The sequence below is a fragment of the Dendropsophus ebraccatus genome, chromosome 1 (assembly GCF_027789765.1).
Source record: "Dendropsophus ebraccatus isolate aDenEbr1 chromosome 1, aDenEbr1.pat, whole genome shotgun sequence".
Classification (NCBI taxonomy): domain Eukaryota; kingdom Metazoa; phylum Chordata; class Amphibia; order Anura; family Hylidae; genus Dendropsophus; species Dendropsophus ebraccatus.
Genome location: NC_091454.1, coordinates 151,469,204 through 151,496,442, shown reverse-complemented (window position 1 = coordinate 151,496,442; position 27,239 = coordinate 151,469,204). Strand labels below are relative to the sequence as shown.

The 27,239-nt window shown below is 41.5% G+C and overlaps 1 protein-coding gene across 3 annotated transcripts in view; it reads right to left on the bottom strand.

The window, feature by feature from the left end:
• Window positions 1-17,889, bottom strand: part of APBA2 (amyloid beta precursor protein binding family A member 2) — a 302,541-nt gene extending 284,652 nt beyond the window's left edge. For all 3 annotated transcript variants that reach the window (XM_069956545.1, XM_069956547.1, XM_069956548.1), the window contains exon 1: window positions 17,681-17,889. The gene's annotated coding sequence lies outside the window, so the exon portion shown is untranslated. The remainder of the gene's footprint in view (window positions 1-17,680) is intronic.
• Window positions 17,890-27,239: the final 9,350 nt, after the last annotated feature.

Below are 27,239 nucleotides of genomic sequence, written 5' to 3'. Positions count from 1 at the left end.
GTTTATGCCCATTATTAATAATCCACTTCTTCATTGATCTGATAGAGTAGTGACTATGAGATTTTCATACCTGCTTGTAAATGAAAAATTGCAACACAGTCCCCATTAGAGATGAGAGAACCTGGAGCATGCTCGAGTCGATCCGAACCCGAACTTTCGGGTTCGGATCGACTCGAACCTGAACCCAGTTCGCTCATCTCTAGTCACCATCTCTTTGGACGTTATGTACTGACAATGTGACTGCTGGTTTAATAAAATGATGATGTTTTCACACGTGTTCATTGACTATAAGTTAATGATGTTTTCAGGAGAGCATTCAGTGCTTCAAAGACTTTAACACAATCTCCTGCTTCAGGCACACGCAGGTCTTTTTAGTTTCCATTAATTTAAAGGGGTTATCCAGTGTGGGGGCACTTTTTGGTGGGGACCAGCGGTGGGTCACTCATCGTGGCGCTCCGGTCCCCGGCCACTTCCTGATGCCTGACGCAGCCTGAGACGCTACGCCTCAGGGCCACTCAGCCACTCAGTGAAGGAGGCGGGATCCGTTTGAAGTCCGCTCAGATCCCGCCTCCTTCCCTGAGTGGCTGAGCGGCCCTGAGACGTAGTGTCTCGGGCGGCGTTAGACACCAGGAAGCGTCCGGGAACCGGGGACCGGAGCGCCGCGATGAGTGAGCCGCCGCTGGAACCGGGGAGGTGAGTGGACGTCTTTTATTTCGGCCACCTCCCCCCCGATCCCCCCAAGAAAGTGCCTCCACACTGGAGTACCCCTTTAATTTGTAAATGTACCAAAGAGAGAAACTGAGGGAATAGTGTTGGACTGTGTCTGGAATCATACTGCCAAGGATAAGAATACAAATCTCTGTGTATAACCATTACATAAATTGCAATTTATATATAAATAAATAAATATATATATATATATATATATATATATATATATATATATATATATTTGTTATGGTAGTTTCACATACAGAGTGTTTTTATTTTTAAAGTGCTATGTTTTTCAAAGCATTATTCCTTTTTTGTGTTTTCTTGAGCGTTTTATTGTGGCCATATATGAAATGTGCTACAGTGATTTTTTTGGGGGGGGGACATTTTAGTGTATTTTTTCCATAGGTTTCTCAAAAATATTGTTAAAAAATTACAGTAGGTTTTGTCAAGTCAATTTTATAAAATGTCAATAATTATTCTGTCAAGTCAATAATATAAAAGGAACACAGAAAACTTTCTTACTACAAAAAAAAACTCTTAGAGGGGTAGTGTGGCGTTAACTTTTATTCACTAAATAACACAAATTACAATAATAACTGTGCTCAGCCAATCGCGGCTGAGCAGCTGATCAAGCGGCAGAAGGGGGGGGCGGCATGAGGGATGGCTGGAGCTCTTCGGCTGGCCTCCCGAAGATGACGTTGTCAACACAAGATTGCGGCCTGGGTCGACAGCGAACACCTAAGTATAATGCACCAACACTTCCGGGGTGGGGTGGGGGGAACACGGGGAAGGGGGCCATTCACTTAAATAACACACATTAGAAAGTGGTATAACTTTGTAATGTGTGTTATTTGGTGAATAAAAGTTAAACGCCGCACTACCCCTTTAACTTGCTAGGCTTCGCCAAAGTCCTCATTTAGGGTATGTTCACGCTTAGCAAATGAGGTGGAATTCTGCCCCATTTGCACAGTGTGAACATACTCTTACTCTGAAAAACTGCTGAAATCTGTCATTTAAAAAAAGTTGGTCTATTCGCTCATGGAAGGATGAGGTTAGATGCTGCCCGTAGTAGTAGTAGAGAGAAGGGGAAGGAAGCGGTAACTGCAGAATGAGACAGATCACTCAGAGATCCTGCTGAAAGGTCTAGTAAAGCCCCTAATACACAGGGTGACAAAAGGAAGCAAGCGAGACCTGTCAGGTCAGCGCTTGCTTGCTCCTCGTTCCCTGCTCACTGCGGGTGCTATTACATGCGTCGGCAGCGAGCGGGTAAGAGCCGTGGGGTCGCGGAAAGCTGCGGGGGGGGGGGGGGCTATATAAGATAGTGGCGGTCTCCTACCACCACTCCTATTACACAGAGCGACGGCAGCATATTGCAGCTATCATGATCCTTCATTTTTTAACATCGCTCAACATAAGATGAGCCGAATGTGGCCGATAAATGCTTTGTGAAATAGGGGCTTAAAGGGATTGTACACCCAAAATTTTTTTCTTTTAAATCAACTGCTGCCATAAAGTGCCAGAGATTTGTAATTTACTTCTATTAAAAAATCTCAAGCCTTCCAGTACTTATCAGCTGCTGTATGCGCAGCAGGAAGTTGCATTATTTCCAGTCTGAAGAGCAGGAGAGGTTTTCTATGGGGATTTGCTGCTGCTCTGGACAGTTCCTGACATGGACAGAGGAGGCAACAGAGAGCACTGTGTCAGACAGGAAAGAAAACACCACTTCCTGCAGGACACACAGCAGCTGATAAGTACTGGAAGACTTAAGATTTTTTAATAGAAGTGAATTACAAATCTCTGGCACTTTATGGCACCAGTTGATTTGAAAGAAAAAAAAAAAATTGGTAACAACCCCTTTAAGTCTTCCATCTAACCCCAGTGCTCAGCACTACAATATGTTTTATGCTGTTGCTGCTTCATATGGTACAGAGATATAGTGGAGCAGGATCTCCTTTTCTGTGTGTACAGCATATGGGAGCTATCATAGACAGCGGATATCACCCACTAGCTCAGAACCAACTGAAAATAAGGGATGGAGCCTTAAGAGGGGGATGTTGATGAAAAATGCTATACATAATTTATATAAATGACTGAAATTGTAATACTTCTCATGCATACACACCAGTTTACCATTCATTTAAAGAGCTACTCGGGCATGAGAAAACCTTTGATATAGTGCTGCAGTTAAAGAGAAAGTAGTAAAGATGCTATTCTTACCTCCCCATGCTCCCCCCAGTGTCCTCCTGTGGAAGTTTTCGGTCCCTCACTGAACGATCCCATTGCTAGTTCCATAGCAAACCTCTTTCAGCAGAGACAGCCCGGTCAGCCAATAACTTATGCTGTAATGTTGTTATTGTTAAAGTTGAATAAATCTATTTAAATTGTTATTAAGGTCAGGATTATTTTTCTCCTTCCTAAGTACAACAGAACAGTGGTGTCCAAATATGAATGATTAACCCATTAAACTGGGGAGAAAGAAGTAATATAAAAAGTGATTCTAAAAATCTTCTTCTACTTCATCTACTTGCATGTTAAAATAGCAAGAACTAGTTTAGGTAGAAACTTTGATTTAAATCACTGATTTAAATCAAGCCTTACTGACTAGTGATTTAAATCAAATCCACCCTTTGTCTCAGAAGTGGCAGAAACTGCAGAGGGGGACACATAGACAATAAAGGAGGCGCACTGGGGTCGCATAGGGAGGTAAGAATAGCATCTTTATTATTTTCTATACAACTGCAGCACTATATTAAAAGTTATCTTGTCCTGTTCCAAGTTCCAACAGTTGATGAGAACCTCCAGCTGCTCTAACTCCAGCAGTATACACAAATGTGGGAGGTAGAAGGAAGGCAGGACCCACATATTGCACCCCCTCTACACATCTGTACCTAACTGCACCCAGGCAACTGCCTCTTCTGCCCCCTCACACCCTCCCCCTTCCACACACACACCATACCATTATTTTATACTTTTGCTTCACATTCTAAAATTCTATGAAAAACTTAAAATTAGAAGCAGTAGACATTAAAAAAATATCCAGCGACTTCACCATTTTTATAGCCCCAAAGGATAGGTGTGTTGGTTACTTTTTGTCTGTTCATCCGAGTTTACGGTTGTAACAATGTAATTTTACTGCCTGTAGTAATGAATGATGATTGACAGGTGACATTCTTTATCATTTAGAATTCACAAGGCTGTATTTTGTTCCTGTGCAGTCTCTTTCTGGAATAATGCATTGGTAATTATGCATAAGAAGTAAAGTGATGCCTGCTTGACACATAAAATGTTGTGCTCTACTTAAATGCTTGCTAGGAGATATATAAGCCATTTGCTTAGCTAAAAAAAAGAGAAAGAACGGGGTGTCTTTTATACACTATGGAATATGCAGAGCTAAACACTTTGAGACATGAAAACTAGTGCAAGGAAAAGGAGCTGCCTACAGCAACCAGGAAAAGATGGGTGTGGTGCCGCACCATTCTAGTCCAAGGAGGCAATGAAGCAGTCATTCCCAAATGGTGGAATGGTGTCCCCAGCTGTTGGTGTAGAGCAGCTACTAAGTTGATCTCTGCCGCTGTAAATTGTTGTCTTATACAGTGTCTAATTTGTACTGAATGATATAATGGGATCGGGAGAAAAAATAATCATTTATTGGCATTAACATTGACCATTAGTAAGGTTGAGACCCTGCCATGTTCTAACTCTGAGACTTTTGCTTAGGAATGAGATTCCTATGTGTCAAGTGGATTGCATAAAGTAAAAGTACTAATAGTGCAATATTCATTATTTGTTTTTTTATCACTTGGTGTAGTCTTGCTTGGCGGTATCAGTGATGGACCTCTGTACAGTGCAGAATAACCACTAGTGATCACGTGTATGGTCAGGGATGAGCATACCATATGCAGAACAAGGCCCACCCCTGAGCAAAACATCAAATAGCACTGCTCTCTTCGGCTAACTAGACTGCTAGGGGCTATACAAATTGTTCTCATAACTTGTGAGGTCAAAACAATAATAACAGGACCTTATTGGAGATTCTCCACCACCTCCCATGTAAATTGCCATTAAGTTCTTAGTAACCGATGCAGAATATAAAAAAAACACAAAAGGCTGTCAACAGAAAAGGACCACCTGGTCCATCTATTCTACCCTTATTTCCTTTATTATTATCTTAGGATGGATATATGTTTATCCTAGGTAGGTTTATATTCAGTTACTAAGGCTTTACCAATCAAATCTGCTAACCTCACATTGTGTCCCCTTGTTCTTGAATAGAGATGAGTGAACCGGGTTCAGGTTTGAGTTGATCCGAACCCGAACGTTCGGTATTTGATTAGCTGGGGCTGCTGAACTTGGATAAAGCTCTAAGGTTGTCTGGAAAACATGGATACAGCCAATGACTATATCCATGATTTCCACATAGCCTTAGAGCTTTATCCAACTTCAGCAGCCACCACTAATCAAATGCCGAAAGTCCGGGTTCGGATCGACTCGAGCATGCTCCAGGTTCGCTCATCTCTATTCTTGAATTCAGTTTCTTAAAAAAAACACTTTACCCTTAACTTTGTTTTTAGAAACATAGTTAGAAAATAGTTTAGAAATATAGTTAAAGGGGAAGTCTGCTCAACATAACATAACAAACAGCATATTCTTACCTTACCGCAACATATCAAAACTTTTTTTTTTTGAGTGGAATACCCCTGTAACACACCCAGTGCACTAACTTTGATCTTGTTGTCATGGTTCATGTCATTCTTTGATAAGATGACCGCCAGATTCTCCAACTACCTTGTGCCCAATATGCTTCAAGAGTCTGAATAATCTGCTCTCTAATGTAGGGATATACTTACATAGTGGAGAACAAAATAAAATTAGAGTAGAACAGCAAAAATACACATTTTTGTATGGGGGCTTGCTACCTGGTAATGATGCCACTCTTTGATTTTGATTATGTGAATATTCTTTACATTTCACGACTATACACAAATGTATATATCTATAACCAGTCAATAATGCTAGTAATAAATGCCGAGCTGTGAGTCTTTCCCATGAAAATGAGACAGGCTGTCACTGTTAGGAAATACTCCTACGTGAGGACAGTAAATCAGAGATAAACCAACAAAGCCATGTGAGCAGTGTAACAGAGGAGTAATTTTAATTTAATTTAACATTGTTCACATTGATAGCTCAATAGGACAACTCGGTAGTTTCCCTGCAATTCTAAGAAAAAGTACTGATAACATAGCGTGATATAATGATACATTGTGCTAAATGGGAAATTCAGCTGTGTTACAACCATACCTTCTGATTAATTCATGCAGGGCAGCCATTGTGGCAATACAGGAGGCATTGCTGTCCAAGCCTCAGAAAGATAAATAAAAAAATGGGCCCCATACCATTGAAGCGCCTATTCTTTTTAACTAAATGACAGGGGAATGCAAGTGAGATCATAAGGTACTCTAAATCAGCTCGATTCTCCTATCTAGCATGTAGTGGTGCGGTGTTTGTGCCAGATTCTCTATAAAGTCTTTCAGTACATTTTTGCTATTTATGCTGCATGATCTACAGGAAGCAAGACAATTCCCAACAGAACACCTGACTCCCTTATCACAGACAGCTTACAATGATACACTGCAGCATTTCTGAAAAACTTTGGGGGACCTTTGTGATATGACATATCTGTAAGTTACAGGCGTACAGGGGCCACATGCAAATAAATTTATTTACAAACGCTAGTTGTGCAAATAAATTTTCGCATCAGGCCACTCTGTGCCATTCAGCCAGAGAGAAGGGGGCGGAACAGGGAGTGTGGCCTCTGTGTCCACGAATTTAGCATTTTTTTCCAGCGGAAAAAAAATTAAAGAAGCCTACGTCAGCTCTGAGCTCAGACTCTGTGTACACACAGTGATGTGCACAGGATTAATGTAGAGGCATTGTTCCTCTTAATGTGCTCGAGGAGCCTTGGCACTGTGGGGACATTTTTAACCCCAGTACTAAAATCCCTGGACTGAATAAATGCCTGCCTTAAGGCCCTATTCCACGGAACGATTATCAGCCACATTCGGGCGATATCGGTCAATAATCGTCTTGTGGGATAGAAGGCAATGATCAGCTGACATCTTTTATGTCGGCTGATTGTTGCAGTCGTTTGTCTTTCAATCATGTTGAAAAACAAACGACTGTGATAGCAGTCCATTCAAAACCATTCAAAAGTTCGCGACCCCCACCGTGATCCGCTCCACAAAAAAAAATAGCACGTGTCCTTGTGCAGATCAAAGCACGGATTCCCCCCCTTCCACCCTCCCCTCAACCCAGCTGGCTTACTTGTTCACCAGACGTGGCCTGGACTAAGCTGCCTTCTTCTCCCAGCAGTGTAGTCCAAGCCACTTCTGGTGAGAGTGTGTAAGCCGGCCGGCACAGGGAAGTAGGTGAGTAGTCAGATACGATGACAATCCACATTATGCGCTCCTGTCATCTCTGCTGCCAGTGGAGGAATCCGTGCTGTGCAGCAAGGGGGTTCTAGGGAATCCGTACGTGATCCTCCCAGCGGATTGCAGCACGGATCGTGTGAATGAGGCCTCAGCTTTATACCAAACCATTGCACAGATGCACTGGGAAAATGTCTGTCAATATTAGAGCTGCAGGGGGTCTGACTCAAAGCATTCTCATGGTCCTCACTGTCTGAAGGGGCCTTGCTATTGTACAACATGTACTCGTTCTTGGATTGCAATACTAATGATATTGGAGGTGCAAAGTGCTGCGGCATTGTTTATATAAGAGAACAGGACAACACGGCAGTACCTTGTGCTGATGCTACTAATAGTATGACTATGAAAGGATGAGCACATGCAAATATGGCAGAGGCTAAAGTGTCGTCCCGACAGCTGATCAGTGGGGGTGCCACTGTTCACCCCCAACTATTTCAATACTGTTGGCCTACCCTGAGGCCCAGATGTTCCCCTTCAGGCACAACTAAGCCTTATACTTATAAAAGCATATGTTAAATCTAAAGTGACCATACAATGTCTGATTCTACTGCGTAGGAATAACAAGCAGGCTCTGTCTTATGAGATATTAAGCTCTTGAGCAATCAACAGCACTTAAATTGATGCTTAAAAACATGGTGAAATATATAGTTCTGATTAATGTCTTCTCTTTCTCAAAGAAAAAAGAAAGAGCTAAGACCATGAAGCCTACAAGGATGTAAGGATAGAAAAACATGTCTTACTAGCTTGGTGTCAGTCAACAGTTAAAGGAGCAGTGTGCATGATGGCCTCTGCAGAACAAGCCGTGATTACTAGAGCCTAGCAGAGCGAGTGGAGATAGTAATCAGCGATTGCTCTGCAAAGGTGCAGCACACACAGTGCTACTGACAACCCGCCTCAGTGTCCTGTATATTCTGATAAGAATATTTAGTACATGGGAGGACTCTGTATCAGTAGCGCTGTGTCAACGGAAGTGCTTAATCCGAGTGGGGGCAGAGGACAGCTCTGCAGACACTAAACCTGGTGGCAGCAGAGAGGCCCATGTTGACCCCCACTGCTGCCACAAAATCTAATTTTTTTTGTCTTTTTTTTACAAATGGTTACTCTAGAGATTTTATGCTGCAAGATCCGCAGCAAAATCTGCTGCAGTATGAGATACAGTTATTCCCTATGGTCTCTGCATTCTCGCAGTGGGAGAATGTAGCCTCTCTGTCTTATTAACTAATTGTGTGCCGCAAGTCAGTTGCTGGAAGAAGCTAATATATTACCTGCCCACATTCTGGTTTGCTTCTCCAGTTACCGGGTCACTGTCGGCGCTCAGCCAATCAGTGCGCTGTCCCGCCGCAACACACTGAGTAGCTGAGCGCCGTCAGTGACCTGGGAGCAGCAGACAATTAGTTATTAAGACAGAGAGGCTGCATTCCCACAGCAAATGCAGAGACCATAGAGAATAACTTACCGCATATCGCAGCGGATTTCGCTGTAGATCCTGCAACGTGAAATCCGGATGTGGTATATGTGAATGCACCCTTAAGGGTTATGTTCACACGTAAGGGGAAATTTATTAAGGTTGTGCCACTGGCGTACACCAGGAAGAAGGTGCAGATTCTTGCCTTCTCCTTGGCGTACACTTGCCTGATAGGCAGGCAAGGGGGTATCGCAAGCCAGGGAGGAGGCGTGGCCTCCTCCCATGCCTGATTTATTAAGGTTTATGCCTGGAAAACCAGGCTTTAGAGCAGGCGTAGATTTGTGAGCAGTGCCTGTGCTGGGGGCGCAGGGTCGGCCACCTGTACTAAGAGGCATGCACCTCTTAGTAATTTCAGCTGAGAAAAAAGGGGATGGGGCTTTAAGTCTGGTGTACTCGTACACTCGTTTTTCTGTATGATTCACATAAAAATGCGGTTTGTATCAATGATAAAATGAATATTCTATATGATATTCACATGCAGTAAATATTTTCATTTTTCAAGCCACAAATGTCTACTAAATGTATTAAACATCACCTAAATATCCTTTGTTCTAAACCTACAGAAAGTGAAACCTACTGTATACCTGTAGTGCTATTCAAATGTTGGCATTGTAGGGCTGGTTACTGTGCGTTCTTTTGGAATAAAAGGAGTGAGAATCTACTTGCTGTGACTTCTCAGTTGCTTTCATTCAAACAGGGGATTAGGTAACCGGTGACCTAAAACAAATCACTATGAATATAATATAGTTATTAGCCTGGCATATTTCTATGTCTATAGAAAACAAGAGATCTCTGGTTTCCAATGTACTGTTCAGCATCCCTTGTATTAATCGACTAATGCCCTACAGATGATCTTTATTATCTGATGAACAGGATACAAAGAGGGCAATAGCATCACCATCAATGCTGACTCTACATGAGGTGACTTAGCTAAGATCCAACCGAAAATGTCCGATCACAGCTATAATCACTGTGCACCAACCGGCAAAGAGATCAGTCTGTTGGCTGTGATGTGTATCTGCTTTCTGATCTGACCATTCCTATTGCTGCTATCATAGCATGTGCCATCACGTAAATGGTAAACAGAATAAAAAATCCCATTATGGCAAATAGCAGGGATTTAGCTTCTTTATCCCGACAGATAATCCTGTAAATAAATGGCCAGCTCAAAATGACTGATAAAGGACTATCCAGATGTCTGAGCAAGATCTATATGTATAAATGCTGCAGAAATGATCAAAGTGTTAATAACATCCAATTTAACCAAATAGGTAAGCAGTTATGATGTGCATGCCCATCTTCTTAATGTGATATAAAAAAAAAACCTAGCTACACTTGGCAAACCTAACACCACTGAGCAGATTTAGGAATGTTTTTATGTTGGGTTTCTGGACCCCAATGTGAGACTGAAAGTTTAAAGAAAATAGTTGACGTCTCTACTACTATACATTTTTAATAATTACAAAAAGTTGTCGACACTGTTAGAGGAATATTTTGGCAATTTATTTCATATATATATACATATACACACACACACATACAGTGGTACCTTGGTTTAAGAGCTCACAGTTTTTCAAAATTGTGACTTGGTTTAAGAGCATTGCTTTGGAGCTCCCAGTACTGGGTGGGAGGTGGATTGGGGGAGGGGCATGGTCTGCATAGCGGGGCTACAGCACTGTACTCTGACCCAGGAAGTCTCCCTCACCTTCCACATCATAGCAGATCCACTTCAGGCTGGGGCTTACATCCGGGGACAGGACTGTGGAGGTGATAACTTCATAGCTGTAACCCCTCTATCCCTGGACAGAGAACGCTGCATGTATGTGTCCATATCTGCCCTGCTTATTCCTTCATGCTCCCTGCAGTCTCTGTCAGCCCTTGCGTTTCCCATCCTCTCCATTACTATACAGTAACTTATAATATCATATATTCTGCTGTTTCTGAATGTTTTTTTCATTTGTTTTACATGTTATTCAGAATAATAAATCATTATTTTTGGGGTGTGGAACCAATTGCCTGCATTTCTAAAATTTCTTATGAGAAAATTTGCTTTTGTTTAAGAGTGGATTTGCATTACAAGCACCGTCCCGGAAGGAATTATGCTCGTAATCCAAGGCATCACTATATATATTATAAATAAATATATATAATATATATAGTTATGCCTTGGATTACGAGCATAATATGCTGGGAACAGTGGCCCTGTTTTTATAATGCTGGATAGCACTTTTAGAGCACCAGAGCCCAATTTTTTTTATTTCCAGAATAACCCTTTAAGGCCATGTTCACACAACACATAATATGATTAAACAACAGCCATTGTTGAAGGTTTGCAACAAGGGATGTTATTTAATCACTGTGGCTGATCAATTCACTTACTATGGAATCCCGGACACAGTGTATTCACTCTATATACACTCCGGCCGGGATTTCAAGCGGCCACATAGAAAACTGACATGTCAGTTTGGTGTGGCCACTATTCACTGAATAGCGGTCACACGAAACTGACAGTGCAGACAACGTAAAGTCCGGCTTCAGCCACACTTTACATTGTCGGCTATAGGTAATTGAAATGTGGGCACACCCGAATGTGCCCGCATTTCAATTAAAAAGAAATAAAGTTCATTAAGCCTGTACTGCAGTACCGGCCAAGGTGAACTTCACTGACAGCAGTCACTCACTGACACAGCCGTGTCACAGAAAGGCCACTGTCATACCTTGTTTGAACCTGGCCTAAAGCTGGAGATCTTATCTTATTCTTTCACTATGGGTTAATGTTATTACGGACCTAGTCATGCACTAGTTTGTTCTAGTAACACTGATATGGTATTTGTTAATTGTTAGTCCAGATAGGATTACATGCAGTTTTACTGCCATGAGGAGATAGGGATTTGACCTTTAATTGCAATAGAGCTGTTTAATAAAGATTTAAAGTCTTTATACTGTGTTCACATGTTGCTTTTTTACTGTATTTTTGCTATAATGTTCCCAAATTTACATAAAAGTTAAGCATTTTTACCGCAATGTGTGCAATTCTTGCTATTGTAGAAAATTGCAGCAAGAGCACTGACAAAAGCTGCAACTCAGGTGAGGTGTATAACTATTATATATGGTGAGCCCATAGAGACAGCAGCAGCATGATGTGTGATGATATCTTCCTGTAGTGCACAGAAACTCGTCTGACCCAGGACAGACCACTTCCTCTGACACATTAAACACTGTGATTTTATGTGGGTAAGATCACATGACCCAGTTACATTAATAAAATGCATGTATGCAGCTGCACTGGAATGAAACAAAAGGCAATGTAGAACTAGTGAGAGTGAGTGTGCATGATGTGAGGGGAAAAACATTAACCAAAGTTACAGATGTATGCACATCAAGTATAGACAATATTGCACTTGTCATTCAAGAATATTTGTGAAGAGTGTTATTGCGTAAGATTTTCATAATCATGAATAGTTTGGAGTAGTATAAAGGTGGGAGGAATTTAATATATTTTGATTCCTAGGGAGATTTACCGCCATCAGTAATGGGGATCTAATGACTTTTTGTTCTAACATTCTGCACTTCAGCTTAAGCTAATTATGTTTTATCTCTGAATCATGGTGAGTCAGAACCTGCAGACTAGCAAAAGCTAGTGACTGCCATTATAGGGCCGCTAAACCTAAGGTCTCACTGCCGTCTTCTGTACAGCTGAATACAATGGGGGAACAATAACCACATTCTCATGCCTAGGAACGCATGCAGCCAAATGGATTTATCAATAGGCACAAAATGTTGCCAGCAATAATCAGTAAAGCCCCTATTACACGGGCGACTGTGAGGAGCAAATGAGCGATATGGCGGCGAGCGGGTAAGTACAGGGCAGACCGCGAGGAGCTATAGGGGGGCTGTCCAGGGAATCGATAGATTGTTCGGGCAGACCATAGAGGATGGCGGCAGTCTGCTGCTGCCGCTCCTATTCCATGGAGCGACAGCAGCAGATCACCATCATTGTCGTTTGTCTTTCAATAAACCATTGCAACGATCAGCCAACATCGTCCATGTCAGCTGATCGTTGCCTTCTATTACACAGAAAGATTGGCCATAACGGCCGATAATCATTCCGTGTAATAGGGCTTTTACATTGTGCTGCTACCAATAAATGAATGGGGTCTGGTTTTATCTGCATGCCTTCCTAGGCATATAAGAACACAACCTAACAGAAAAATGGTCTTTCCCAGAACAGCCAATCACAGCTCATCTTTCAAATTTCAATAGGCTTTGATTAAATAATGTCTGTACTGCAATTGGTTTCTTAGGAAAAGCCATTTTTTCGCTGGTAGTTTTATTCCCCTAATGTATGATTTCTGCAGTCAGTAAGTGGAGAAGTGGAGAAAACGTCTTCCTTTCCCATAACAATTTTATCTGCCACTTTTTGCACTTCATTTCCATAGAGTCGCTGGGATTTCTTGTTATCAGTAACTGTTAGAGTCCCATGGGTCAGACTTCCACATATCATACTGCTATGACCTATTTAAGTTGGAGTCAAGAACAAATAATCTTGCAGTAAATATAATTCAAAAGTTAGATAATATTTGCAAATATAGTTAAAAATTAACAAGTTGTGGGACCTGGGACTTCTAATAATAATAATTATTATAATATTTAAGGGTGTGTTTATGAAAAGTACTATAAGTGATTTGGAAATGATAGATTGAGTATTTGGAAGTGTTATTGTAAAGATTTGTAATTTTTTGAAGCATGATAAGGTTTTTACTGTTTTTTTGGATTTCATTTTAGTAGTTTGCACGTGCCTTAATGTAGAAAACACACAAAAAAATAAATACAGTGGTACCTTGGTTTAAGAGTAACTTGGATTAAGAGTGTTTTGGTTTAAGAGCTCACAGTTTTTCAAAATTAGGACTTGGTTTAAGAGCATTGCTTTAGTTTAAGAGCTTCCTGTACTGGGTGCGAGGGGGAGTGGAGGAGGGGCATGGTCTGCATAGCAGGGTCTACAGCACTGTACTCTGACCCAGGAAGTCTCCCTCACCTTCCAAATCATAGCAGATCTACTTCAGGCTGGGGCTTACATCAGAGGACAGGACTGTGGAGGTAATCTTTCCATAGCTGTAACCCCTCTCTCCCTAGCTGTAACCCCTCTCTCCCCGGATACAGAGAGTGCTGCTATACTGTGCCCACATTTGGCCTGCTCCTTCCTTCATGCTCCCTGCAGTCTCTGTCAGCCCTCGCCATTATTGGGATCTGCAGCTCCATCCTGTATCTACAAAATGCTGTTTTTTCAGGTTTATGCAGTTACTATACATTATACTGCACATGCTGATTGCTATACTGTACAGTAACTTATAATATGATATATTCAGCTATTTCTAAATCTTTGTTTCATTTCTTTTACATGTTATTCACAATATAAAATGAATATTTTTGTGGAGTGGAACCTATTGTCTGCATTTCAGTGATCTCAGTGATGGGAAGTTTTGCTTTGGTTTAAGAGACGATTTGGATTACAAGCACGGTCCTGGAATGAATTATGCTCATAATCCAAGGCACCACTGTATTAATTTGTATAGCGCCAATAGAATCCGCAGTGCTTCTACGCTCTCATTTACCATAGGGGTCCTCACTTTGTGGTGAAAGTTGTTTTATTAACTTTATACAAATATGGGGTGGGCATGGTCTAAAATCTACTGCGGCCATATCATAGAGATTAGGCTTGTTACAATAAACAGCATCAACTACTTCAACTGTGAAGGACCAGATGTCCATCATTCTCCAGTCCAGAATTACTAATGCAAAGCACAGCAAATATTTAATAGAAATACAAAACCAATGATCAGACCTGTTTTCCTATGGACACCAAGGGCTGTCTAGGAATTGTACAAAAGCTTAAGGGGTATTCCCATCTCAACTTATATAGTAATACTTGTAGGGCTCATCAGGTCAAATATTTTGGCAAATATATTGATTTAACAAACCGGTCTCCTCCTAATATGTTGGCCCATTGTTGACAGCCCATTTACCAACCACCATTCTATTCTAAAAGCAGTGATGTAGCTAATTATATATATATATAAGTATATATATACACACACATACATAAACATACAGTGGTGCCTTGGATTACTAGCAGAATTTGTCCCGGGACTGTGCTTGTAATCCAAATTGACTCTTAAACCAAAGCAAAACTTCCCATAAGAAATCACTGAAATGCAGACACTTGGTTCCACACCACAAAAATATTCATTTTATATTGTGAATAACATGTAAAAGAAATGAAACAAAGATTTAGAAATAGTTGAATATATCATATTATAAGTTACTGTACAGTATAGCAATCAGCATGTGGAGTATAATGTATAGTAAATGCATAAACTTGAAAGAAAACAGCAGCAGTTTGTAGATACAGAATGGAACTGCAGAGCCCCATAATGGCGAGGATGGGAAACACAAGGGCGGACAGAGACTGCAGGGAGCAGGAAGGAATGAGCAGGACAGATGTGGGCACAGTATAGCAGCACTCTCTGTCCGGCGAGAGAGGGGTTACAGCTATGGAGAGATTACCTCCACAGTCCTGTCCCCTGATGTAAGCCCCAGCCTGTAGTGGATCTGCTATGATTTGGAAGGTGAGGGAAACTTCCTGGGTCAGAGTATAGTGTTGTAGACCCCGCTATGCAGACTATGCCCCTCCTCCACTCCGACTCCCACCTAGTACAGGGAGCTCTTGAACCAAAGCAATGCTCTTAAACCAAAACGCTCTTGATCTAAGTTACTCTTAAACCATGGTACCACTATATTTTATATTATATATATAATTTATCTCCTAGCCAGACCACTGCTTTTAGAGCAGAGTGGTGGTCGGTAACCTAGACAACAAGCTGTCAACAAGAGGGCATATCAGATAAAGGGAGGTGAGCTTGCTAAATGACAAGGTTTGGTAAATTAAAATAGACTGGACCATAAATTGTTTCACACATATGAAAGGCAAAAAAAAATGTTTCATAGGCTGAACAAAATCCAGAAATCTGCCTGATTTCTAATGTATTACACTCTAAATTCTCACATCTAATAACAGCCTCTTTCAGGCTGATTTATACTACCCTGTGATATCATTTTGTTCTAGCTCTGTGTGGTTGAAAAATGATTTTGACATTTGGTAAGCAGAAATCAATGAATGTTCTGAAATAAAGTTCTGATCAAAGGGTTAGAGAGCAAAAAAAAAAAAAAAGCTGTGAATCTGTGAGAAAGAACATAATACTATCCATGTAAATTCCCCCCACCACTGACACTTGAAAAATACTGAACTCCTTGGTTAGCAGGCAGAAAGCCCTCTGACAATATATGCCTTCCAAATCCTATAGATAAATCAATATCTAGGAGGGCATAGGTTAATGTAAACCTCGGCCCTTGCAAGCCTATGAAATCAAATTATCTGTTTACTTCGCTTACATGTCCAGCTACCATGAAGAGGGTGAGTGAAACACACTGCTCTTTCCATGGACCGCTACTGTTATGTGTCATTCATTGCAGAGGCAAATTTATATAATGCTGCAACATCTCTATTTGTAGTGTGGTAACAACAACACAAGATGCAGCTAGGTATAGAAAAATTGCATATAATGGAGTAAAATGTGCAGTGTTTTAGCGTGCGCTGTTTTTTTTTCACATCGCCAAACATAAGTGCGAAACACATAATAATAGAAAATGATGATGGCACTCTGCATATTAAAGCTGCATTAGAGTCAATAAGAGAGCAAGCGCATTATACCAAGGCATTAGCTATGTAAATGCAGCCTTTCCATCCTCCATAAACTGCGAAAGACTGACCAGCAGAACAAGTGAGTGAAGTATGGTGGCTGCTGACCTAAAGATGACAGTTTAATGGAATCATTTGTCATCCATAGGCAAGTCTCCACTGAGATCCATGAAGCTAAAAATCAGAGCAGCAAGACTTACTAGCAATGACAGAGACTTACTAGAATTAACACTTGTCTTGTATGCCCAGGACAGCCATGCCATCATCATTATCAGTAATGCCAATTTCCGTGCTGCCAGCTGGCAGTCACCCAAGCAGGACCAAATTCACAGATAAACAGGTTTACATGGTAAAGATGGTTCTTATTTTGCAAAGTTTATTTACCATTGTACATATTTAGTATATACTAGCTTATGAATAGATACATAATGACATACCATGAAGTGTCCTGATATTAAGTACACCACTAGCTTATGAATAGATAGATAATAACATACCATGAAGTGTCCTGATACCAAGTACACCACTGGCCCCATTGCTGAAGTTTACATATTCTTTCAGGGTTTGTGTTGGTTTCCTCCCACACTCCAGAAGTATATACATAGCTGCATCGGTTTCCTATTAAACTGTAGGTAGCTTAGCTAGCTAAATTAGATTGCAAGCTTCATTAGAGAGTAATGGGAGAACAGCACTGCAGAGTATGGACAGGCTACAAATAGCGGCCATTCATAAAATGTCATAAATAAAAACTATACATATGTAGCTATATGGTAGTGATCCAATCCTTACACAACCCAACAGGCATCCCTTTCAACTTGATCAGTACCCTGTGGACTGTGAGCTCTTGGGGTAAGGGTGTGACTGCACATTGTGTGTTCCTTGCAGGAGCAGCAGCACCTCACAGAACTCCTAGCAGGGAGGTCCTGCATGCACAATGCCCAGCAGCTGCACCTATCCATCATGTAGCATGCACAGCATCCCCAGTCTCCCTATAGCAACAGATCAGAGGAAACAAACCTCGCCTGGGAGCTGTACACTGACGACACCCCACAGTACAGCAGCAGCATCTCATCACGTACAATGGAAACACACTCCAACCACCTCCTGCTTTCTATCCAAACCAGTGGGACCATCCCCAGCCTCCAGTGCCAGGATGGTTTCTCTACTTTCATGCCACTTCCTCATGCCAGCTCTCAGTGTGTCTCCATGAAGGGCAGCCCTTGTGGGGGGAGCAGGTCAGAGCCCTGCTAAGTTGCCTACCTGTGCCTGCAGCGCCTTGCTTGTCTCCCTCTCTGCGGAGGAGCCGGATTGTCAGGCAGCAGCCAGCTCTTTTGTGTTCCTGCTTCCCAGCCACACGCTGAGACTACTAATGAACCCAGGAAGCTGCATGCACTAGCTCTTACAATGGCTGCCCTGGAACCTGTGTGAGGAAGAACACAGCCCCTGGCTGAGATAGGAGAAGAAGAATGCACGGGAGAGAGTGGAGGGAGGGGATGAGGCTGTTACCATGGTGACGGCTGCTGCCCCATCCTTCTCCTCCTCCTCCTCTAGGCCTCTGTGCCTTGTAGTAAAGAAATACAGTGTGAGAAGGAATACACTGGAGGGGAATGTTTGTAAACGCCTGTTTATCCACATCTGCTCCACTTCATCCTGGCTCATCATCTTCCACAGGAGCATCTCCTACCTGGGGGGTTACCACAGGGCACAGGAATCCACCCATGGCTATGGATGCCCACTTTATTGCCTTGTGTTATGTATCCAGAGTCATTCATCTCCGATGAACCTAACCATTAGAGAATCACTTAAAGGGCAATTCCATAGTGTAATGGTATTGTCAGAATCTCTCATCATCAGTACCTTCTAATAATCCATGACTAAAGGATGTTAGTCCATTAGGGAATTGCTATGTAAGTAATTTCCTAATGTATGCATGCAGTTTATCAGAAATAAGCTTACATAGAAAACCCATTTAAACATACACAAAGGACAAGTGAAAAAAAAAAAACTTTGGAGTTGGAGGATCAAAAAGCTGGAATATTGTATAAAACATTGTTACATACCTTTAAATTGCCAAGATACCAGTAACATGCACAAAATATTAATGCATAGAAAGCCTTGGAATAGAATGCTTAATAGCAGTTATCACTGACACCAAATGCATGTTACACATACAATATCATGGCTGTAAAGATCTAACACGTATCTAACACATAAATATGTACACTGGTGCCTTGGATTACGAGCATAATTCGTTCTGGGACAGTGCTTGTAATCCAAATCCACTCTTAAACAAAAGCAAATTTTCCCATAAGAAATCATAGAAATGCAGACAATTGGTTCCACACCTCAAAAATAATGATTATTCTGAACAACAAGTATAACAGATGAAACAAACATTTAGAAACAGCTGAATATGTGATATTATAAGTTACTGTACAGTATAGCAATCAGCATGTGGTGTATAATGTATAGTAAGTGCATAACCCTGATAACACAGCAGCAGGTTGTAGATGGAGCTGCAGATCCTCATAATGCAGTAGCGTAGTACAACAGGCTAGAATAGAGAAGCAGGGCTGCTGTCAGAGGGCTGTGTGGTCACATGACAGCAATGGGCAAGGGGTGTGTATTCAGCATAGACCAATCAGGGCTGACAGAGACTGCAGGGAGCATGAAGGAATGATCAGGGCAGATGTGGGCACATACATGCAGCACTCTCTGTCCGGGGAGAGAGGGGTTACAGCTATGGAGAGATTACCTCCACAGTCCTGTCCTCTGATGTGAGCCCCAGCCTGAAGTGGATCTGCTATGATTTGGAAAGTGAGGGAGACTTCCTGGGTCAGAGTACAGTGCTGTAGACCTCGCTATGCAGACCATACCCCTCCTCTACTCTCGCTCCCACCCAGTACTGGGATCTCTCAAACCAAAACAATGCTCTTAAACCAAGTCACAATTTTGAAAACCTTTGAGCTCTTTAACCAAAACGTTCTTAAACCAAGTTACTCTTAAACTCTTAAGGTGCCACTGTAGTTTAAAAATGATGCCAGCTAAGTTTATACCCCAAATATGTGTTTCATAATACTGAGCACAGGAGACATAAACGTTCCAATGTGCTCTGACTGAGTTCAAGAGCTTTAAAGGGGTTATCCAGCGCTACAAAGACATGGCCACTTTCCCCCTACTGTTGTCTCCAGTTTGGGTGGGGTTTTGAAACTCAGTTCCATTGAAGTAAATGGAGCTTAATTGCAAACCACACCTAAACTGGAGACAACAGTAGGGGGAAAAGTGGCCATGTTTTTGTAGCGCTGGATAACCCCTTTAAGAAGTTAAAACCTATACCATGACATTTTTGTATAGTCATTTTAGTAGATGAATGGATCTACAGGTCAGAGGTATTAGCCATGTATAGAACGGGGAAGCCGGTGCCGCTGTCCTTCTTTTGAACCATGGCTCGGTTCCTGTGTATAGCGCTATTCTATTCACGGGTAGCGGGCCGGGGGTGAAGCACTGGAGGAGGGCCAGCCCGCCCCCAGTGGGAGAAACCCCCCACCCCTCTATGGCGCGGCTTAGAATACAGTCTTTTGAAGAGGCCCTGGAATTTGAATGAGCACAGAACTGAACCATCAAGTCGAGAACGTGGTTTAGGCATGACATGTGTGGGAGGTGGAGGAGGGGTTGGTGTTATGGGTATTGGGCACTGATTTCAATTTAGACAACTTTAGGTAAAATAAATCATTTATTCGGACAGCCGTACTAGCTTCAAAATGTGTTGTGTCTGAATAAATAATTTATTTTACCTATAGTTGTCTCCATTAAATCTGTGTCCGATGCCCACATTCTTGAGTTGAGGAGTTGTCTATAGTTTGAGATTCCACAGTGAATCTATAGGAGAGGCTGCAATCCCTTACCTACATAAGCATTCAGATGTTGTGCCCCTGGTTAGCACAACAGGCCCAGGCGAGAATTTCCATATTATCCTGCCTTATTTTTTTTTTTTTTTCACTGCACTAGGACACTGGTTAGACTGCATAATACTGGTACTATACTGTATGGCAGAGGATTTTTATTTTTGTTTTTTCTAGTTCTAAAAATGACTTTTTCTTGTTCTAAAATATTTGTGGATAACTGACTATTATTAGCTGTATACCTGTTTTCCATAAAATGCTGGTATATTGTACAGAATTAGCTTTTCTTTGTCGGTCACACTGACAGACAACTAGTCCTTAAACTGTTTGTAAGCTAATCGCCTACTTACCTGACCACACTAAGCCCTACACTTGCTCTGTCCCTGCTCCAGCAGCTCTCCCTTTCAGCTAACAGACCGCAAGTGAGTCTGAAGACCTAGGTCTATATACACCCAGGTCACCTGATGCAGCCGGACAATCACTGCTATGCCAGCAGCTAACACAGCTGCTATAAAGCAGGATCTCCCAGCCCCTTCTCTGCATGTTTATTAGTTGCAGCTAGGAGATTATCAATGTTATGCTGCGTTTACACTGAACGATTATCATTCAAATTTTCGCATAAACGATGGCATTTGAGCGATAATTGTTCCGTGCAAACACAACAAACGATCAAACGACAAGCGAGAAATCGTTCATTTTGATCTTTCAACATGTTCTTAAATCGTCGTTCGCTGGAAATTCGCAGACCGCTTCGTATAAACAGTCTTTCACCGATTTACCCTATGTAAAATATTAGCTTAAGCGATCTTAAATATGATCGCAGTAACAATTTTTCTTAGAGTATATTCACACGAACGGGCTCGCAGCGAGATTCTCGCTGCGAGCCCGGCAGGTCCTGGCAGTTCCCATACACTACATACTTGCTGCGGTCTAAACGACTGCGCGAGTATGTAATTCTGCCGCCCTTAACCCCTTCTGCTCCCGCCCGGCTCCCCCGCTGTAAGCATACATTACCTGTCCTTGCTGCACGGGTCCGGCGTCCTGCTCTCCTGTCCGGCCAATTAGTGTGTTTCCCAGCCGCAGCCACTGATTGGCCGGACGGGAGAGCAGGACGCCGGACCCGTGCAGCAAGGACAGGTAATGTATGCTTACAGTGGGGGAGCCGGGAGGGAGCAGAAGGGGTTAAGGGCGGCAGAATTACATACTCGCTGCGGTCGTTTAGACCGCAGCAAGTATGTAGTGTATGGGAACTGCCAGGACCTGCCGGGCTCGCAGCGAGAATCTCGCTGCGAGCCCGCCCGTGTGAATATACCCTTACGAATTTTTAAACGATTTTTCTAATGATTTATTCGTCTTAACGCTGATTGTTATAAAAACCAAATCGTTGCTTCAAAATCGTTGATCGATTTGGCAATTTATCGCTTCGTGTAAACGCAGCATTAGTTGAGCGAATTGTGTTGCATGTTCGCTCATCACTAAACATGAGTTAAATGAACTATGATGTTTTGCCAGTCTTCTAGTTTGTTTTTATTTTTGTGTGTATGACAGATACAGATACTTCCCAGTTGTTAATGATACGCAGGTTCATGATAAGCAGCCCAGCAACATCTTGCACCCCTGGTATTAAAACCAGAAATATTTCTTTGTTTTTTTGTATTTTTAGGCGAGGCTTAAAGGCGGCAGAACCTGCAGGCAGCACCAGCCTCATGGTGTGTTTACACATACAGATTTTTCAAGTCATAGCCAGAAATGGATTTGAAAAGGGGAGAAATCTCAGTCTTTCCTTTATGACCTGTTATAGTCTGTTCCTGACTTTGCTTACTGACCTAGACAAATCCAGGAAGAATAACCTTTCAGGAACCCAGGAAAGTAGGGTAATATGCACACCAGCCAACATTTATACATGGAGTGTATATAGCTCTAGAAGACTTGGAATCCATCATGTATGTCCCATTTGGCTAGATTGTCAGTGAATAATCCCTCCTGCCTAAATAGGCAATATTGACATTCAGGCACCTGGAAAAGCAGGGTTACACTTTCTGTAGGCCTGCATTGGATGCCACAATAAGTGCAAACTAACAGTTGCACCAATACTATATAGCATACATACATACATACATACATACAGTGGGGAATTTTAGATGCTTTGCCAAAAACAGAGAGACAGAAAGAGAGAGATGTTGAGGACACGCTGCCCACAAATCTTACTACGCTAGAAAAGGACCCCCCAAAAAAGTTAATAGATCTAATGGTAGCTATTACAAAATTATTCCTCCCATCCAGACCCCTATATTTTGTATGATTCATTATCCCCTTCATTGTCTGTGATCTGTAGATTTTCTCATAAATTTGTATTTTATTAACTAAGTGTTCCCACTCTTTTACCCCCAGAATCACACTAGAGGTCCAATGTCTCTTAAGGACAATCTGGATGATAAGCAGCAACTATTCTGGATTTAACTTGCAGTGCCATTTCTTTCCAGAAACGCTAATTATTTGCTGCTTCCATCTCACATTTGGGGCATTTGGAATCCAATCAGATTGCTATTTTACACAATAAGTCCGGGGAGTTATGAAGCTAATGAATAATCTTAAGTTGAACTAGCCTTTGCTTCATATTAATTGATGTAAATTTAATACTTTGCAATATACTTAACCATTCATTATCAGCGATTGTACCCATCTCTTTTTCCCATTTGTGTTCATTCTTTCTGTGTATATTCTGTGTGCCAATTTTTAGAATAGCCCTATACAAAACCCTAACTTCTCCCCTCTTATTGCCTCAGACCAATCACAATGAAGGAGCCCACCCCCATAGAAAAACCAGGAAGAGGAGCGAACTTCAAGCACATTGCAAGGTTATAAGGGGAGGTGGGAATGACCCTTTAATCATTGTTAAGCAAACTTGCCTATTTGGTCGAGTTCAGCAATGTTTTCTGAGCCCGAACGCCCTGCATTTGACTCCCAGTGGGTGGAGAAGCTTGATGCTGTTCTAGGGTTGGCAGAAAAATGTTGGTACAGTCTATGGCTGTATCCATGTTCCATGACTCCCTAGAGTGGCATCAAACTTCTCCAGCTGCTGGGAGTCAGATGCCAAGCATTCAGGTTCGGAGAAAGAAGTTTGCTAAGAACTACAACATTGAGTTTCAGCTCCTTCCAAAGATTTCTGTTGGGTTCAGGTCCGTATAGTGGCTAGGCTTTTTTCGGAGCCACTTCTTAATTGCTCTGGCTGTGTGTTTCAGGTCAATGTCATGATGGAAATCCCAGCCATGACCCAATGCTCTTACTGAGGGAAGGAGAATGTTGTCCAATAATTTTGATCCATGGCCCCATCCATCCTTACCCCATTAGGCGAGATCTTGCATGGAGCCCCAGACCAAAGAAGAGTGACAGCCATCTTGTGTTCCTTTCATTTCCAATAATTGCACCAACAGTTGTTGCCTTCTCAACAAGCTGCTTGCCTATTGTCCTGTAGCCCATCCTAGCCTTGTGCAGGTCTACAATTTTGTCTCTGGTGTCCTTAGACAGGTTTTTGCTTTTGGCCATGGAGGAGCTATTGAATTGTGATTAATTGTGTGGACAGGCTTTTTTTTTTTTTTATACAGGTAATGGGTTCAAAATGACTAATGATTGCAGAGTAGGAGGTCTGTGAGTGACAATATTCTTGCTGGTTGGTATGTAATGAAATACATATTTCATGCAATAAAATTCTATTTATTGAATTATTTAAAAATCATAAAAATGTAATTTCTGGATTTCTTTTTATTTCTTTTTATAGATTCTCTCTCTCACAGTTTAAGTGTACATATGATAAAAATTACAGACCTCTCCTTTCTTTGTAGGGGGAAAAAACCTAAAGTCACCAATATATTGAATACTTAATTTCCCAACTGTACATAAAGGTAAAGGTGTGATATGTCCTAAACAACTTCTTTCACAGGGCACTGTCTATGTAGATGTTGAAGTAGATGGGCTCTAATCTACAACCCTTTCACTGAAGAAATGCCCCTTTCTTGGGTTTAGAGGGTAATACTACTGTACATTATACCTGACAACATAACAAAAATAGACCACAAATATACTACACCAGATGTAAAAGAGATCTGATTGCTATATACTCTATTAATAGGTGGAAGTAGCTTTTCTCCTTTACAGATTTAGGTCAATTTCTCAAGAAGATGGAGACTCAGCTAAAGAGGGAGTCTAAATCAGACAACCCCTTTGCCCATGTTAAAACCAAATTACCTCAAAGGAAGAAGAGTAAAGTAGTCATGCTCAAGGTCCTCTTGCACATCCAAGAAGGCACTGATCGAGGCAGCGGTGCCTTTCTTTTATGGAACCTCTTTTATTGACCTCACAGTTTAGGGTTGCCATGGTTACTACAGGAACCCACAGTGATCTGGCATATTAGCCCCTAAAGAGACTCTTTCATTAGGTTTATGGTGTCCTATCTCAGGGTAGCATAAACCAGTGACAGAGAAGCTTTACAGTGTGATCTATCACTTACATTGTTCTGTGCAGCTGATTCAGAGATATCCTCCTGAATAACATGGTCAATAAGTGGAAGAATAGCAGGTAGGTCCATATGAGACAGATAGATAGATAGATAGATAGATAGATAGATAGATAGATAGATAGATAGATTTCCAGCTCTCAAAAGAAACAGATAGTTGCCAAAAAAACAGATGGGTACCAATATCCACATGTGATCCCTAAGAGTAAACTGTAGAGATCACCAAGAAGCTGCAGCACTGCAAAACTTGAAAATTTGTGGTTTATTTGCCAAAGCGTACCAACAACAATGTTTAAGCCCTCCTCATGAGAACATAGCTTGAAAAGTCTCATGGTGAGGGTCGAAACATCACTGCTGTTACACATGGGTTAACAAACTACTAATTGCTATTGAAGTTTGAGTGCTGTGGCTTTTTTGGTGATCTAAATAGATAGCTATGAGAGAGAGAGAGATAGGAGATAGATAGATAGATAGATAGATAGATAGATAGATAGATAGATAGATAGATAGATATTTCAAGGGAAAAAAGCAGCACAGTAGGGATTTGCAGAATGGGTGCCAGTAGTAGTGGTTCTGACCCAGACCAAGTCATAGTAAGTATGAAGGATATCCACGGCACTCCCATTTGTTAGAATTAGTGTCATTACAGTGCCATGGCAATTCAAAGAGTTTCCCCACTGCAGGCATGATATTGACACATCATGCAAGGCGTGGAACGAGTCCATTACTCACCTTCCCCATCTGTAATGCCCACAAAATTGCGGACAAGTGAATGCCCCCTTACCTACTCGGTCCTGGGTAGGGGTGTAACTACCACCGCAGCAGCCTTAGCGGATGCTATGGGGCCCACCGCATCAGGGGGCCCCGTTGCCCACTCCTGCAATACACTGAGCTTCCTTAGCTTTCATCATTTGCAGTTACAGGTGGCCGAGCCGGCCTCCCAGGTTCTGCAAATGCCCCTTTAACTGCAAGCACTCTTGACAAGCCTTTGCACTCTTGACAAGTTTGCTATGGGGCCTAGCCATTTTTAGTTACGCCCCTGGTCCTGGGCAACTACACAGGTTGCACATTTGGAGGGTCCGCCCTTGTACTGGATAGCAAAATGCAACTGGAAAGCAGATAGTGTGTTTCATAAAAAGTACTAACATCTCCAATAATACAGCAATTTGCTGGTATAATTATAAAAACCTATTTTTGGAAAGGGAACCTGGCTGTGAACCAAAAAGCAAGTGAGAGGATAAGCTGCATTCATTTTACCTTTTCCCAAATATAAACTTTTATTTTTGCTCTTCACTGTTAGGAAAATCAGATCTAAGATCATGCCCGTTACATTTGTTATACAAATTCATTACATTGCCAGAAGATAATGGCCTAAAATTAAAATCTTGATTTTTGTTTTAAACATAGTATTTAGAAATACTTTTAAAAGGGTTGGTTTGGCAGGTTCACAAATTATTACAGACTACATTAAAACAGGTAAATGTTTGCAACTTCAATAGTGGGACTATAGGGGCTCTATTTCTACAAAATTAGCCTCAAAATTGATGTATAATCAAGTTGTCACCTGAGAGGTTATTCTAAGGGTTAAATTCAACTGAGAGAGTTGGCTGACTGATGTATAATCACATTCTTTATCCTAAAATATACAGCTTTTATAAAGCACAGAAGATGCCACCTGACAGGTGATTCAAAGGGTTAAAATCACCCAGGAGAGCTGTGGACACTGCTTAGTGACACACAAAGTGACAGTAGCTGTTTCACAGCTACAAAGATTACACAACTACATTCCTTAAAGTTTCTCTACCTAATCAACCTTTTCTCTCCTTGCCTCTACCTATCTCTTTCTCTACAATGTACGTGTGGTCAGTTCACTGATCAGGAGCTGAATGGTGGGCTAATGGCAAGCTCCTGCATATATTCTGGTATGACATTAAATTTTAAAAAATTCAGTTTGTACCCAAATCACCTTTTATGCAAAGTTCAAAACGAATCTCGGTTCAGGAAGTTTTGTTCGCTCATCTCTAGCACTATTTGTCATTATAAATCATTTAAACAAATAGTATGTTTTAGGACACTAAACCATCAGCATCTTTATGCAGCAGGTTTACTGTCTCAAAGCGAACTATCTTAATCCTGCCTGTTCCTGTGCTCTTATATTTACTTCTCCAGAGAATGCATCTCCAGCTATTACTACGGTAGAAAACCGATAAAAAATTACTGAACCTCTACTTTATCACAACAAGAAAATATTTATTAATAAAAACATGATCAGAGTAGTACAGAAAAAACAATGAGTCACGACTGGATGAAATGTTAAAAACAACGAACATACAAACAGGGGGTAGTGCAGGTGGACAAAAATAAGGTGTGAGTATTATGTTGTGTTATTTCAGTGTATATTACT